At 30.4% G+C, this 17,087-nt stretch overlaps 1 pseudogene; it reads right to left on the reverse strand.

Moving 5' to 3' along the window:
• Positions 1 to 15,629: 15,629 nt before the first annotated feature.
• On the reverse strand, positions 15,630 to 16,761 carry LOC149512640 (DNA-directed RNA polymerase V subunit 7-like; annotated as a pseudogene).
• Positions 16,762 to 17,087: the final 326 nt, after the last annotated feature.

Genomic DNA, 17,087 nt, shown 5'->3' on the forward strand with positions numbered 1-17,087 from the left:
CAAGTTCACCAATATAAACAAAATTTTCAAAATCAAATCCTGGAATATTGTCATAATGATCTTCATATTCATTATTCAAATACCTGAAAATAAGTGAAATGGACGCAATGTAGAAATATGTATAGTAATGTAAGGAATTGAAATGAAAGAGGCAAAACAAATGGAAAAATGTGCTACACTTGTCATTTATTCAATTGAAAATGAGGAAACAAACACACATAAGACATTTATTTAGATTTGGTTTAACACATTACTTTGGAGGAAATTTAAAAATAATAGGTATCTCCTCAACATGCCAATTTTTTAGTTTTGCATCAAGAGGAGTAAGATAAACCTATAGACAACCTGGATCTTCGTTTTTCTTTTTTTCACCCACCATTTGTATAAAAAATTCAGTGAGAATATCTTTTAATGATGTGTGAACTCTTTTTTATATTGCCTGCTACATCTAGATAGATATAACCAACTGAGATAAAAGTCTCATAAAGGGAAAGAAAAGATAGGCTTTCAGTTTCTTCTTCTTGTCTTAAAAAATGAACAACCTTTTTTCTCTTTTTTTCTCTACAAACTTCATTCTTCTTTTTTGAGTTGGCTTATATCCCAGCTCAAGCCTATCATCTTTCTTAGGCATTATCCATGGTCATTATATCCTTTGTAAGTCAGCCCACACTTGATATTCTTTCCCTACCACTTCTTTAAGTGTCATTTTGGAAGCTTTGGATAAATATGAAATAGGCACTTTTAATCTTTCACTCGCATAGGTTGCATTAACGAATTCAAAAAATCTGAAAGAACATTCTGAAGCTACTTTAGCTGCTTCAACATATAATACGGTAGAGGATTAAGTCACTAACAAGTCTTTTTCACTAGCAACAATGATCACCTTTTCATAAATTATGAATTTTACTTTTTGATGCAGAGTGGAAGGAACAGCTCCTGTCATGTGAATCTATGGTCTTCCCAAAAGACGACAATAAGAAGGAGCGATATCCATGACTTGAAAGACTATATAAAAAATACATGGTCTAATTTGGATTGGTAGCTCAATATCGCCTATCACTTCATGATGAGTCCCATTAAAAGCCCTCACTATCATATGACTCATTTTCATGTAAAACATGTCAACTGACAATCTAGATAGTGTAGTCATAGGCATGACATTCAAAGAAGATCCATTATTAATAAGCACTTTTGCCAGTGTATGATCCTTATATCTTGTGGAGATATGTAAGGCCTTAGCATTTACCTCTACCACTAGGTGGAATTTCATCATCACTAAATGATATATAATTTCCCATTGTGATATTTTCCACTATGTGATCAAGTTTCTCCACAGATATATTGTGAGCTACATAAGCCTCATTGAGTACTTTGAGCAAAGCATTTCTATAAAGCTCAGAATTTAATAATAATGAGAGCATAAAAATTCGAGCTGGTAAGCGACATAATTGCTTCACCACACTATATTCACTGTGCTTAATAAGCTTTAAAAACTCACAAGCCTTTTTTTTTTGTAACCAAATTTTTACATTCTCAATCTAAGACTAAGGCTGGGTGAGTATCTTGATTATTGGATGCTTTATCTTTTTTTTTTCTAAGCTTTTTTCCTTTTTTTTTAATTTTTCTTTTCATGCTCTTTCAAGTACTTCTAAAGTATAGCATCGCTCACTTCAAGTTATGCCTGCTACGCCAGTTATGTTTGTTGTGCTTACATCACATGAGCCATATTGAAGAAATCCATTATCCAAACCTTATGATATGATATTACAATCATATTTTCAAAGGACTGCCTTATCTGATTTGTACAAGAATGGGCTAGAGACCTCAATTGTCACCTGTACAAACTGGTTCACCAATTTTAGCACTCAATTTTTCATTACAAAAGATCGTGACAGGCACAAAATTCATATGAACTGACTTATTAACCTTAACACTTGATTTGTCTTCATAGAAGATGGTAACAAGCTTAAAATTTATTCCGTAAGGCCTACTTTTGGACGAGTCTTCTATCATAACATTCATTGAACTTTTTTCACATTCTTCATAAAATTCAACCAAGAAAGAATCTATCATTCTCTGTAACTCCTGTCAAAATGCTTTATAATTTTGAAGTGAATGACCAACTATCCTTATATGAAATTCACAAGTGTGATCTGAATTATATAAAAAAATTTCATCATTTGAGTTTTTAGGTATTGGATGAATCATATTTGTTTTCACAAGGGTAGCAAATATTTCATTCATAGGGGTTCTGATCTCGCTTACTTCTCTTTTAAAATTCTGAGTTGTCTTACTATTTAAAGTATTTATTGATCCTCCACCATGATTAGGTAACAGATTGGCCTCCACACTTAGTCTGACTTTAGTTGTGAAATTTAAAATTTCGTTATCAATCAAGCTTTGCACCCTACATTTGAAAGCCATACAATTTTTCAGAGAATGGCCTTGAATTCCATAATGATAGTTGCACGAAGTTTCAAGATCATACCACTTTGGCTATAGAGGTTTCAAAGGCTTTATAGGCTGTCGAGCCATTAAATATTTTTAGAATAATTGAGGGAACAATTCCGTGTATGTCATAAGAATTGGATCAAATCGTTGTTGCTCTTAATTATTTCGAGATTCTCTTTGATTAAAGTTTGTGGTATTTGACTGAGGGAAAGGTCGTGGTAAAGGTGCTTAGGGATAAACATTGGCTTGAAAAGTAGGCGTCTGGGTTTGCATTGGTTGGTAATGGTATAGGTTTTGAAAAATGTTAGAAATGGTTAGGTAAGAAGGTTGGTATACAAGATATGAGTGGTATGCGATAAGAGGTCTTGATTTTGATTTTTTTAATGGTGACAACTTGCACTTTTGCATCTTTCTTCTTGGATGGTCCTCTTTTCTTTGATCCAGAAACATCACCTCCATCAATATTTTCATTTTTAATGGCATTTTCTATTATCTCTCCTGTAATTGCCATATTAGCAAAATTTTTCATGGCATGACCAATGAGCTTGTCATAATACGGTGCTTGAAGGGTATTGATGAATAAAATGGTTGTTTCTTTCTCAGTAAGAGGATGTTGAACCTGAGCGGCAACATCTCGCCATTCTAGGCATATTCTTTAAAATTTTCATTAGCATTCTTTTCCATGTTTTGCAAGGATAGTTTATCTAGAGCCATGTCTGTGACATGCTTATATTGAGTGATAAATTCTTTGGCTAGATCTTTCTATGATTGAATATGACTCCTGTCTAACTCAATATACCATTTGGCAACTAATTCAATAAGACTATCCTGAAAACAATGGATAAGTAACTTGTCATTATTTGTATGCCTAGTCATTTTTTGACAGAACATAGTGATATGTACCTGAGGGCATTTGGTTCTATCATATTTTTCAAATTTTGATACTTTGAACTTTGATAGGATTACGAAATCTAAAACCAAGCTGAGTTCACTGGCATCAGTTGTACCAAAAATATTTATATCTTCAATAGCTTATAACCTTTCTTCCAAGAGATCTAACTTCTGCTGTGCCTTTATATTCTCAGATTACTCTAACGTGTTTTTCTTTAGGTTCTCCTATTCTCTGGGGTCATCTAAATCTGGGATCATAATGGGCTCAACATGACTTGCCCTAATATTTAAACCCACATGTCCTTGACTATGTGTTTGAACTGTGAAGGGAGGTAAATTAAATTGAGCATGTGGCTGCCTTTCAGGCTGTGTCATTTGTGGATGCATTTAATAAGAGGTTTGAGCATATGGTGGAGTAAACCCTGGTGGATACAATGGATCTTCCCTATCATCGATGTTTTCCTGGGCTTGAGGCTCTTTCTCAGTAGTTACTTCTTCAAACCCTTTTTCTTTTAGTCATTTTCCTCATCATGTCTATCATTGCAACCATTTCTTTTTGAGTCTCTTCTTGAGTCTTAGTCATTTGTTTAATCAACTCTTGTTGAAACCTAATCATTTGCTCTTGCATATCAAATTGAGCTTTTTCTATCCTTTCCATTCTAGATGCTTGCTCATTTTTCATGATTCTTACTTGTGAGTGAGTGTTGTAACAATGACGAGTGGTCTGATCTATATTTTCTTGATAGTCTAACTATCCTTGCATCTAATTGAGTTAAAGGAAACTCTTTGAGATTTGTTATTTTGAGGTCTCTTTCTTTTAGTCACGATGTATTTTTTATTTTAAAATGAAACAAGTGTTGTAACGATGACGAGTGGTCTGATCTCTATTTTCTTGATGGCCTAACTACCCTTGCACCTGATTGAGTTAAAGGAAACTCTATGAGATTTGTTATTTTGAAGTCTCTTTGTTTTAGTCACGAGGTATTTTTATTTTAAAATGAAACGCACATATGATGCATGAATGCATGAATGCAAATGATGTGCTTATTATATATCCAATATTTGCAAAAGATTTTAAGTTTGAACTTGAACCACCATATCATAGCTTCACGTTATCCTTACTAAATACCTCTTTCATTACAATATTAAAATTTTCAAAAGAAATGCCTTACATGCTTGTATTGCTCATAAGCATTTTCTAGAAAATTGGTCAAGTGTCGATTAAGTTATCTTAGGTAAACCTTTTTTTTCACTTATTTAGCTTCTTGGGCCATGTCTCTTACTTTGAAGCTAACTTATCTTATCTGTTCTACTAGGCAGTGGCTTGAAATTCTTTCAACTGATATTCTTCCTTCCAATACTGTGCTTTTCACAATAGGTGTCTTTTTGGTGGCATGATCTATTTTCTTTAGGACCAACTTTGCTTGTGACCCATTGACTTCTCCATATAAGATATTTAGGTGTGGCTTTGTCTATATATCCCCCATGATTTACTCTCCGAGTCTACTTTTATTCTCTGATAATCTCTTTTATCTTTCCCAGAAATCTTGATTCCTCAAAAGAGAATTCCAATTTTTGAAGCTCATAAGTCATTGGGACAAATTGCTTTGACCCTAATTGTCGAAGAACCAATGTTGGAGCACAGCTTATATCTCCCCATAGTCCTAAAAGTGGAACCCATGGTGTGTCATAACACTTGTATAACATGGCTTCTCGTGGCATCCATGGAGCTCTCTATATAACCTGAACACTAGTGAGATCTTGCAAAATCAATACCCACTCTTCCATGGTCTTTGATTCTAGCCACTCAACATTGCATCATTCTTCAACTGGCCTAGTTTTATTACTATAAGTAGGATGAAATTTACCCATAGGATGTTGAAGATGACTTTTTGCCCAAATGTAGAGTAATTGTACACACCCTATGAAGTGTTCTCCTCTTCTTTGATCTAAAGGTCTCTATCAGTATAGAAGGAACAAGATTGATTTTATTGTCCACCAGTTCCAGAAAGTCAATCACTGATACTTCAATGTGCCCTAAGACCTTTGAAAAGATGATCAAGCCATAAATTGCCAAAGCTATCATTCTTATGACTCATTCATCTTCTAAGTATTTGATGATGTAATCACATAAGATTTTCCATGGGATGCAATCACTTTTGCCTTTTGTTTGGATATATGAGTTCACATTATGAGTGCGGACCTCTATCATACAAGCGAGTTTCTTTGGAGATCCAAATTTTTGACCTCGTCAATAGATTTTGTCTGGATTGGAAAGATGCAACCATAACAATGTAGTATACTCTTCGACTATCTATTTCGTTGACTATGAAACATCTGTATACAGGATCCCAAAACTAAATTAAAGCTCTTATCAACTAATTTTTTGTAGACACCTCAAGCAATGAAGCAATATGACTATATTTTTTCTCGAAAGCCATCTTCCTAGAAGTTGTTACACGATGCCAGATCTCAACCAACTCAGAGATGTCATTTTGTTGAAGTCCCAATTTGATTTCTTTAGGCAAAATTTCTTGTTCAGATTCTTTCAAGCAATTTCCCATTCTACTTTGGGCTTTTAATGATAACGCTATGACCACATTGGTTTCTTCACACACGATGAGCTTCGAAGCTGAGAACATCATTGTTAGCTTTATAGGTTAGATGGTGATCTAAGAGGAGGGGTGAATTGGATTTTTTCAAATTCTTCCCAAACAAATGATTTCAATATAATTGAATGAAAATTAAAACAATAAGCACTTTTGAAGAAAATATAATGCAAACAATAACAATTAATGAATCTAAAATCAAATATAAACAACAATAAATTATAAAGAGATAGGGATAGAGAAATCAAACACAATGATTTATAGAGGTTCGGTCCTTTTTCACAAGGCACCTATGTCTTTTCTTCTTAGTTGTCCACACCAAGGCTTCAGTCCACTATTCTTAAATTGAAAATACAACCTATCTTTTTATTTCTAAGGCTTAAAATAGAAACCTTTACCTTTTATAGTATTTTACCCAATCTCACTACAAAGCTCTCAAGAGGATGCCTCACCTCTTGTTTTCTTCCACCCTTGTATATCAAAGGTAATTTTGCAAACAATAGAACAACCTCTCTAAGGCTAAGTGTTTGCTAAGTTTAAGTACAAGAAAATGATGAATGAACAACAAAAAAAAATTTGATACAATAAATACAAAGATATGGATTTTGAAGCTCTAAAAACTCTTGATTCTTTGAGAGAATGAAAATGTGGCTTATTGGCTCTTGTTCTCTTGATTCATCTGTCTTCTTGGTGTGTTGGAGTGCCCAATTTATAGAGAAATTGAAGAGGTAGCCATTGGAAGTATTTAGGAGGAGAAAATAGCCGTTGAAAGCACCAAAAAGTAGTCGTTGGAGTGTTTCCACCCATAACTAATCAATCTCTTGCTTAAGGGGATCGATTGGTTCATGTTTTGAACCATTTTTCACTTGAAAATCATGACCCAATCGATCCCTTCCATGAGGGGATCGATCCTGTTAGTGGCTGGGTGGTTATATCCTATTTTGTATTTTATTCACTAATTTGATCATATCTTGAGTTATATAAATTCAAATCACAAACCATTTGAAGATTTAAAAACTAGACTTAAAGGGCTTTCTATACATATAAAATTTATCACCTAATTCATTGAGTACGAATTATAGTAAAATTTCAAAATTACCTATTGTGCAGTTTTTCTGACAACTGCAGAGTGTCTAGTAAAAATTCAAAATCTTAGAAAATTTGAATTTGAATTTTGTTTCATCCATTAGAAAGTAGACTCAAAAAGCTTTCCAACCATATAAAATTCAAATATTAAAACTTTGTGAATTAATACAGAAAAATAAAAATAGTTCAATGTTGGAAAACTTTGTTTTTGCAAAATAGCTTTCTTAAGTTAATCTATTTCTCAAAACCAATATTATTAAAATTCTATTAAGTCCAAAATGAATAATTTCACTTTAAAAATAACAATTGGACTTTCATTTAAGCTCAAATAAATAATCTTTAAAGATAGATTTGGTTTGAAAAATATGGAAACAAAGAAAGGTTTGTTTAAGCTTTGAAAATCATATTATTTATTTAGTACCAAAATATAAAACTTAAGAACATGTACTAAATAAATCCTTTTCAAAATCTTGATCAAGTTTATTTAGCTTTAATGTTTTGTCATTTCAAAATAAGGATCAATTCAAGGCTAACAAGCTTTCCCTTTTTGATATGACAAAACTTAAAGATAAATTTGCTTGATGAAAAACTTTGTTTGAAACATTTAAGATTTTGAAAGACATTTTGAAAAACTTCCCCTTAAACAATGCATGGCAAAACTCCTCCTCAATTTATGCATCTTAATCTAACACAACTCTACAAACATATGTTAGAGCATATATATCGAATAAGCACAATCAAACATATGCATTTCAAGCACAAGCAAATTTGTCTACATGATATTTCTCCCCTTTTTTGTCATAGCAAAAAGATATGAGCATATTAATGAGCAAATAAACACAAAGAAGCATCATTAACAAATATATTCATGAAACATTTCTCCTCCTTTTTGTTTATGCTCTTTATACCAAATGTTTAAACTCTTATATCAATTGCAATAAGCATACAAGGAGAAATATCTCTAAACTCTCTCCCTCTTTTTGTCATTTCAAAAGAAAGAGAGATCAATTCAAGGCATAAGACAAAATCTTGATACCAATAATATCAATAGTATTTTGAATGCATGTAATCCAATGTAATATGCACAATGAAGTTCACATACATGTATTCAAGTACAAAAGTATAAATGTATCCAAATTTGGCATTTTAGCACAAGTCATCAAATTTACTACATGAAATTTATGAGCAAAGGATAATGAATGATATGCAATCTACTCATAAATCATGTTATCATAAGATATGCTTAGAACCTAAAACATCAATAGCAATTAAGCATAAATTCAAGCACATGCATACAAGCTCATACTAATTGTTATAGATACGAATTGTTAAAGATATGTCATCAAGAAGCATACAAATTGTTATCACAAAACAAAACAAGCAAAATTGTATTATAAGATTTCTCCTTTAAAGATTAATCAATATAAGGCACACACAATTTTGCATGAGAGGTACAAGCTATATCAAGGATAGGCACATAAACGAATGTTTATAAAAGAGTGAAAATTTTAGAGCAATCTGTAGGCACTCCATTTACTAATAAAGCATATTTTGTTACATCACCACCTTGAAGTATCAAGTAAATTTGTATAAGCATATTACAACAAAAAATAAAAAAGAGGACCCCCTTTCTTTTCCACCTCAACAAGGAGGTGAGCAGAATAAGCAAGGAAGCAAGACCAAAAGATGTAAAATATAGTGATATTTTACCAAAACAAATTAGTGCTATCAACTTCAGCCATGTTAAGTAGAATGCAATATTTTATATGCATAAATTCATACCTCTGATGAATAGGTAAGATCAGCATTAGCTTTGGGTTCATGATCCTCACCAGCAGCAACGCTAGGTTTAGATGCAGCAGTAACGCTAGGTCTAAATGATTAATCTAAAAATTTGATGAATCTAATATATATTATATTATAGAATACATTGATACTTGATAAAGTATGCCGCGTGGATGGTTATGTGAATAACTTATATTTTTGACATGTAAAATAATAATTTAATTTAAAATTTTAACCAAATAATCCCATTCAATAATTATTTCATTTTAAAAAATATTTGAAAGTTTAAAAATTAGATTTATTTTTATATTTTAAGAGTTTTATTTTAATTTGAATCAGATAAAATTTATCTCTAACTCATTTTTTTCAAATACATTTAAAATAAAATCAATTATTTTATTTCTTTTTTAAAATGACCTATTAAACCATTTATATATCTCTTTTTAAATTTAAAATATATATATATATATAATTTAGATATATCTTTAACAATCTAGATATATGATCCCTTTTTAAAAATATATATAATTTAAATATATCTTTAACAATATAGATATATCTGTTTTAAATTTAAAAATATATATTTATTTTTATACATTTCTTAATAAATTTTAAAAGACCAAATATCATTTACTTTTACTATTTAATAAATGTCATCTTCCACCTCGATGAAATATTCTTATGTTAAATTTCTCCTATTGCTCATTTAGTCCATCAATTGCACATTACTATAGTATTAGTTGTACTTGAATCAAATAAAATATCATCTTCATCTCTTCATTTATTACCAATTGCATATATGCTTTTTTTATCTTGAGAAACTATTATTTTGATTCTTAGCAATTGTTTAATGGTTGAAAGGGATATTAATTACAAAATATCCAACCTAGAGCTTTGAGGTTTTCGTTGGCAATTAATATTCTCTCTAAAAAATACCAGCATTACAAATTTCTCTAACCAATTTTATTCTATTTGATTAATAATTATAGTTTTGCCATTAATTTGTGGGATTTTTATGCTACAATGGCTTTCTTCTAGAACTTGCTTTCATGAATAATTGGTCCTATATTAAGTTGGGGGAATTGAAACTTCAAAATCGAGCATCACATTGAACAGAACAATAGTTTTATCAAGTAAAAATTAATAAAATTTATAATAGCAATATTTACATACTGCATTTTGTTTAACTAAATTATTGTAAGAAGTAGGAATTGAAGTATATTCATTTTGATGTTAAAATTTAAGGCACATTTGATCTTTATAATATAATAGTAAAATAATCCTACTTGAGTTTTCTTTCTTTGTTATGTATTGCTTGTATCTATGATATGTAGGAGTGAAAAAATTGAGTTAGGGTACTCTATTGCGGTACAAGTTAAGTAAACTATGGGATTGCTTTTATTTATGAAAAATATTAATCTTTATAAGATGATAAGTATATCTACTTTGTTACTAAATTTTATCATCTTATATTAATAATTTAACATTGAGATGAGATGAAAAGGTTTTTTTTTCCTATAAGACTTTTCAAGACAATTATCTACAATATCTATAACTTTTTTACTTTTTGAATTAAATTGTTCAAATAATAAAAAAATATTATTTTCTTTAAATTTGTAATATAAAATTTTTTTTCATCAAATACAAATATGCAAATATAAACAATAAAATAATTAAAGTGAAAATGAAATTATATATTTTTAATTATGAATGATAATTTAGTTAATTTATACTTCATTATATTTTTAAGCATTATCCAATTTATATCCTTAAACCTAGGAAAATATTTACTTTTCAAACTTTCCATCATTTTGCAAATTTAAATACATTATTTTCAAGTTTAAATTTGATAATTATATAAAATTTAAAAATAGTTTATAAAGAGACTGATCATCCATTTTCACTTAAAATATTCAAAAAATAAGAAATTTAATATTTTTGAATAATACCTTTATATTTTTATTCATATATTTGTTTTAAATTTAATATTATTTTATAATTATAATTTTAAAATTAATTAATTAATTAATTTGTGCATCTCACAGATTATAAACTAGTAAAAATAATATAATCATACCATTTGAAACTCAGGGAAAACAGAATAGTTTTACAAATATGAGCTGGTTCCTTCAGTACGATGTAATCAAATTGATTCCTACTTTATGCATTGGATTAACCTTGGATATCTAATTACCTTGAAAAGAGAGGAACAAGAGAGGAAAATCCAGGATCATCAAATTCGCAATTTTCAGAAGAACAAGAGAAAAAAAACTAATTATCTTGAAAATCTAATCGCAGCAGTAAGCTTCAAAAGACTTCAGGCTTCTATTCTTGTTTAACTGGAAAATTCAAAAGCCAATACTCAGAAATCCAAGTAACCAAACGGAGACTTTTCTTAAGAAAATTTTGGCCTAAACCTTTTGTCGGCAGCAAAGCACAATCTACTGAGGATGATTTTGAAAGTGTAAGAAAGTGAGAGGAAATGTACAGAGGAGGAATTGATGGCAGAATCAGTATTAGGGCTTTGAGAGAAATAAGAAATCTTTTTTCCTAAATTGTCGTCTGAAAAGATTAAAAGAAAGGGCCGTTGAAATGTTTGAGCGAGTGGTCAAACAGACATCAAAATCGAATGAGATGAATGAAATATCAAGTGTAGAGGAGGTTTTATGTGTGTGAGGACATACCATTAACCACAACTGGTCGACAGATAGATTGGGAAGGAGATTTTTCAATTGAAAAGCGCACACTCAGTAGTCCGCAGTCATTATTATTATTATTATTACTAGAAAACATCCCGCGCGTTGCTGCGGATGTTGTTTTTCCATTCTGTTTCATAATCTTATATTATGATTAATATGATATGCATTAAGGCAACAAACGATGGAGGATTAGGTAAACTTTATGCAAGTTACCAATCCCACATCAAACTTCAAGAAACAACTATTATACTTAAATTAGTTCAAACTCTAGAAAACATGCATTTAAACATCTATTTGACACATAAAGGATATTACATGTAAGTTATCAAATCCATATCAATCAGCAAGAAACAATCACAATATATCAAGCAGTTTTTAAATCAGTTACTTAATATACCATTGCACTGAGGAGAAAATGACAGAACAGATTCAATTTATTATTAACAAAGAATAAAAAAGCATACGAATAAGACTCGTGTTAGACAACTGTTACAATAGTTTATAACAATAATTTAATTTAAAGTTTCATAAGCTTTTATTTTTATTTATAATGAACCTGCTAATCAAAACATGTAACAATATGAACAATTTCTATAAGCAAAGAACCATTTGTTCATGTGTAGATTTACTGTTTACAAAATCTCAACCTTCAAGGAAAATGTAAGAAACAAAAAGGATATTAAAAATGCTTACCTAAGCATTGCAGTGGAAAATTTTGATTGGAAAAACTAAACATCACTCCATGTAAAAGCCAGACAAGAATGGATACCAAGTTATCAATGCTGGTTTCAAAACCAACCAATCACCTTTTTTATGTAAAACAATGAATTTTATGTGCATAATTTTCCCACTGCATTAAGGTTAAAAGTAACAGGTTACAAAGCAAACAATGAATTTACATAAAAAAAAAAAGAGCTCAAAACACTTAAATCCAAGTGGTACGTATATTGTCAAATCAAATTATCAACTTATGAATATTGTTTACATAAATTATCTTGTAGTGATAATTTTCTGAATTGACATTATTAACAAAAATAGACGAATCTAATATTAATCCTCTAACATCACCCAATCATTTCATTTAACATCAGTTAATTGAACCTAAGAACTATTTAAGGACTAAAATTGATTGACAATAGATGACTAAACAGTTAATATTTCATCATAAGCGTGAAAGAATGGAACCAAACAACAAATTTTCAAGTGGTAAAATTCAATTCTTAAATCACCTAAATTTATATATCTAATTATTTTAACTCATATTTTATCCACCAAAGACAACCAAATTTCTTCCTTATTGTTCTTTTGTTTATAAAAAATACAAAAAAAAAAAAAAGAAGAAGCTAATAGTGCATAGACAATTAAGCATATAAAACATCAAAAGCAATAACCATAGAAACGAAATAATAGAAGTAAAGAGCTTTACCTTTTCTTCTAGCAAATAAAGAATAACTTCAAATCTGCAACATATCATAAATTAGAATAAAAATAAGTATGTAGTGATTGAAAACACTTGTAAAAGACGTTTTTTAAAGTTGGAATTATTTATAAAAAAGCTAAGCTAAATGTCTCAGTTTGGTATACTCATGCAACTATCTACAAATTGGAGTTACTCAATGTCTTAGTTTAGTATATTATTTTGGTGAAAGAAGTTTTTTTAAAGTTTCATTGGAGGAGCAATACCTTTAAATTTTGATTGTAAACACTCACTGTTGATCCAATTGCTTTCTCCATCTCTCTTTGTTGTTTAGTTTTATATGACATGAATCTCCTTGTTACTTTTCTATCTTGTTACAGTTACCATCATGGTTAGGAAGAAGATAAATGATGTTCCATTTTTTGGAAGTGGAAGTGATTGAAAACAGTTAACAAATCAAACTACTCGTTTAAGAAATTATAAAATTTTATTAAATAAAGCAATAGATGAAAGGCTTCATGATTTGGTAATGTATTTGAAAGAACAGTCTTATCACTTCGTGAGAAATCATAAACATAATACCTTTTTTCGTCTCTACTTTAAACTCTCCTTTTCTTCCGAGATCAACTGATGGTTAAGCACGTTTCCCATACATGAGAAAAATTGAAGCAAAGAATTTAATAAAGTTGCAGGTTACATAAAAATCGAAATATTTATATAAAAATAAGAAATAATTAGAAAAACAAACAAAAGCAATATATATATATATATATAAGATCTGATTTTCGCCTTATTTTCCTTTTTCCTTTTAAATTTTGTTCCTCCCTTCCTCTTCTTCTCGGTTCACATCTCTTACTTCTTTACTCTTTCTATTTTCTTCCAAACCCCACTTCCCTTTGCTCAATCGCCTATCCCTCATTATAGCTCATAAAATGTTGGTTCCTATTACAACTTGGCTGAATCTCTCTTTTGCCTCCCCTCCTTCCATCCCCATCTCTCATCCTTTTTTTTTTTTTTTTTTTTCATTTGTACATTTACTTTCCTTTTCTACTAAACCTTATTTATTTATTTATTTATTTACGTTTATGACAACTCTATTTCATCTTTTCACTGGTTGTCTCTAGAATTTTTTTTCTTTCACCTTCCCTATACCTCGTCTCTTCGTTCATAATTACCTTATTTCCTTCCCCTTTTTCTTTTGCGTTTCTGGATCTTTCTTCAAATTAATATAATAATAAATAAATAATCTATACAACAACCAATAAAAAGATAACAAATGGCGAAAATTTGATGCTGATTAACTGTACATTAAACAGCATTAAATGAGAGGTCTGGTCTTGGGCTTAGGCTTGGTCTTGGTCTTGATCCAGGTCCATTCTTAGTCCTTACATGGTTTTTGTACGGTCCAACAAATTTTGTTGAATGAACAGAAATTTGCACTATGTTTTCCCGCACAACGTTGAAAAGAAACGTTAATTGTTTATGAAGTGATTTTTTTTTTTTTTTTTGAGATAGTTGGCGGAGTAAAATTAGTTTCTTTGCATTATGGTAATATTAATCCAGACTTCATTTAGTTTTTTTTGTCCTACTATAGAATTATTTGCTTACAATTTTCAAATGACTTACTAGATTTTTTTTTTTTAATTTTTTCCTCTTCTCATAAAAAAGCCTAAGAAACAAGTATAAATAGTTGAAACCTCCCAAACAAAATCCCCTTAAAAAAGTAATTGGTTGGATTAAATTCCTTTTTCTTTTGTTGTCAGATAAATTGAATTGATAAATAAGAACGAAAATAAAATTACATATGTTACACTTTAATAATCACATGATCACATCACATTATCACAATTTACTTTTAATAATGGTCAAATGTTTCCTTACTAAATTTACTCATATTAATTTTCACACATTTCTTTCAATATAATCAAAATAAAATTTTATATAAGTAAAATATATTTGTAAAGGTTAATTTTAGATCCTCATATAAAGTATTAAATTAATTAAGGTTATATTTGACTCACAAAAAAAATAATATTTAGTGAAAGTTAAAATATACTATTCACTAAAAATTTATTTAAACGGGTGTTGATGTTGACATTCACTGCATAAGAATTTTTAGTGAAGGTCAATGTGTAACTCTCACTAAAATCTTTGTTAAGACAAGCTTTTTTTGTAGTGATTGTAAGCTGAACTCCTTTGCATCTCTTTGAATGAGGAAGAATCATATCCCTATTAAAATTATACTTTAACTTTATATAACTCAAATACAAAATATCAAATCAATTGAGAAGGTTTTTAATATGACAGTAAAATTACTAAATTAATTTTAATAAATTAAGCCATTGTACCATGGTATATTGCAGATACATAACATCCCTATAACTCCCCTCTCAGAATAACATTACGATGTTGTAGGACACGAATCACTGAAATTCACATTCTTCTCATTCAACAACAGAGTAGGAAAAAACATAATTCCTTCCATTATCAAAGGTAATCTAACAATTATGCACATTTCATGCAGAATGACACAAGAAACTTGCATTCCCATTGGCTCATTTGTTCATACTACAGAATTCCAATATTGAGAGAATGACTAAGTTGACTTCTTTGTGATAAAACTATATACCAGCCAAATATCCCACCTACAGGAGTACCCCTAATCTTTACAAGGCTGCAAGATAACAAATGTACGCATATACTGCTTGCATTACCAGAATCATGTCTTCATCACTGGGAAACCATGACGATAAATTTAAACACAACAAATTTTGCTATACAACCATTAATTCACAGGTCCAATTCATCAGACCCTTGTGTCCAAGTGAATCAGCATCAACACTGGCAAGCATCCCAAAGTCCCTACTTGCATTTATCCATCTTACAGCAAGCATAATAAACAAACCACAACATCCTTCTCCATCTTTGAAAGCTCGTCACTTATGAAGACTGGTTTTGCACCGGGAACCTATTGGTAATTCGACATTTTCCAAGTTGAGAGAAAAGCATTTCTGACAGGTCCGAATTTCTGACAGGTCCACATCATGTAGCGTACAACTCCTTGCAATACTTTTTAGGAGTGTAAATAATACATTAGTATTCACAAACTATTCAGATTTGATTCGAATAAAACTCGAATTCGGCTCGATTATTATCGCATTGAGCTCTAGCTCGAGTAGCTCGAGTAGCTCGACTCATCGATCAAGCCGAGTTTGAGCATTCTTATACCTAACTCAAGTAGTTCACGAGTCTAATCGAGCTTTTATATTTAAATATATTTTTATTATTTTAATTAATAAAATATCTCAAACTTAAGCTCGAGTTCGAGCACAAAAAATCGAGCTTTTATTGAATATAAGAATCGAGCTTACTTTTACATATTAATCGAGCCTAATCAAACGAGTTCGAATACCTCGATTTTTATCTCGAGTCGAGCTCGAGCTAGAAAAATAAAACTCGATCGAATTCGAGTTGAGTTTCGAGCCTCGAATTTCGAATCGAGCTTGAGCTTGAACTTGATACTGTATCAGCTCAAACTCGATTGATTACACTCCTAATACTTTTCCCTTGAAGGGCTTGAAAGTACAACAAGTAAACACTGCAATGAAAACCATATTCCCTGACTCATCCATAACATTGCAATTTACCTATACTTATTCAAGTTAGTTACAGCTAGAAAGTAACCATGATCCTAACTGGCTTTTTCCTTAAACGGGTCCTTGAGTAGGCATGCTAGTATGGACCTCCATGAAACCAGTCCATTTTTATTGGAGTTTCTAGCATGTACCTTCACATTCCTTTGCAATTCCACTTCAAAAAACATATCTTGTATTAACTTCAGAAAGACAATGAAAAGCAGAATCAATAGAAAGGTGTCACAACAGATTAAACATCTGCTACTAGAAAAACACTTCTAAGACTCAATGATCAAAACAGAAAAAAATCATATGAGACACTAGGTAAATCAAATAATTACAATTAATGTTGAAAAAAGAATTAATGGAAATGTTACAAAGAAAATAACTCAGGCCAACTGACAAAAGGCACAGCTGTTGGGCCACATAGTAATATTCTTAAGAAAGGTGATCTAAATTTCGAGAAAAGTAAACTAGATTATGCTAGCACCTCTATTAACAATTATGTCAACAC

This window comes from Durio zibethinus, chromosome 22 (assembly GCF_047325235.1).
Source record: "Durio zibethinus cultivar Kanyao isolate XHJ-2024 chromosome 22, ASM4732523v1, whole genome shotgun sequence".
Classification (NCBI taxonomy): domain Eukaryota; kingdom Viridiplantae; phylum Streptophyta; class Magnoliopsida; order Malvales; family Malvaceae; genus Durio; species Durio zibethinus.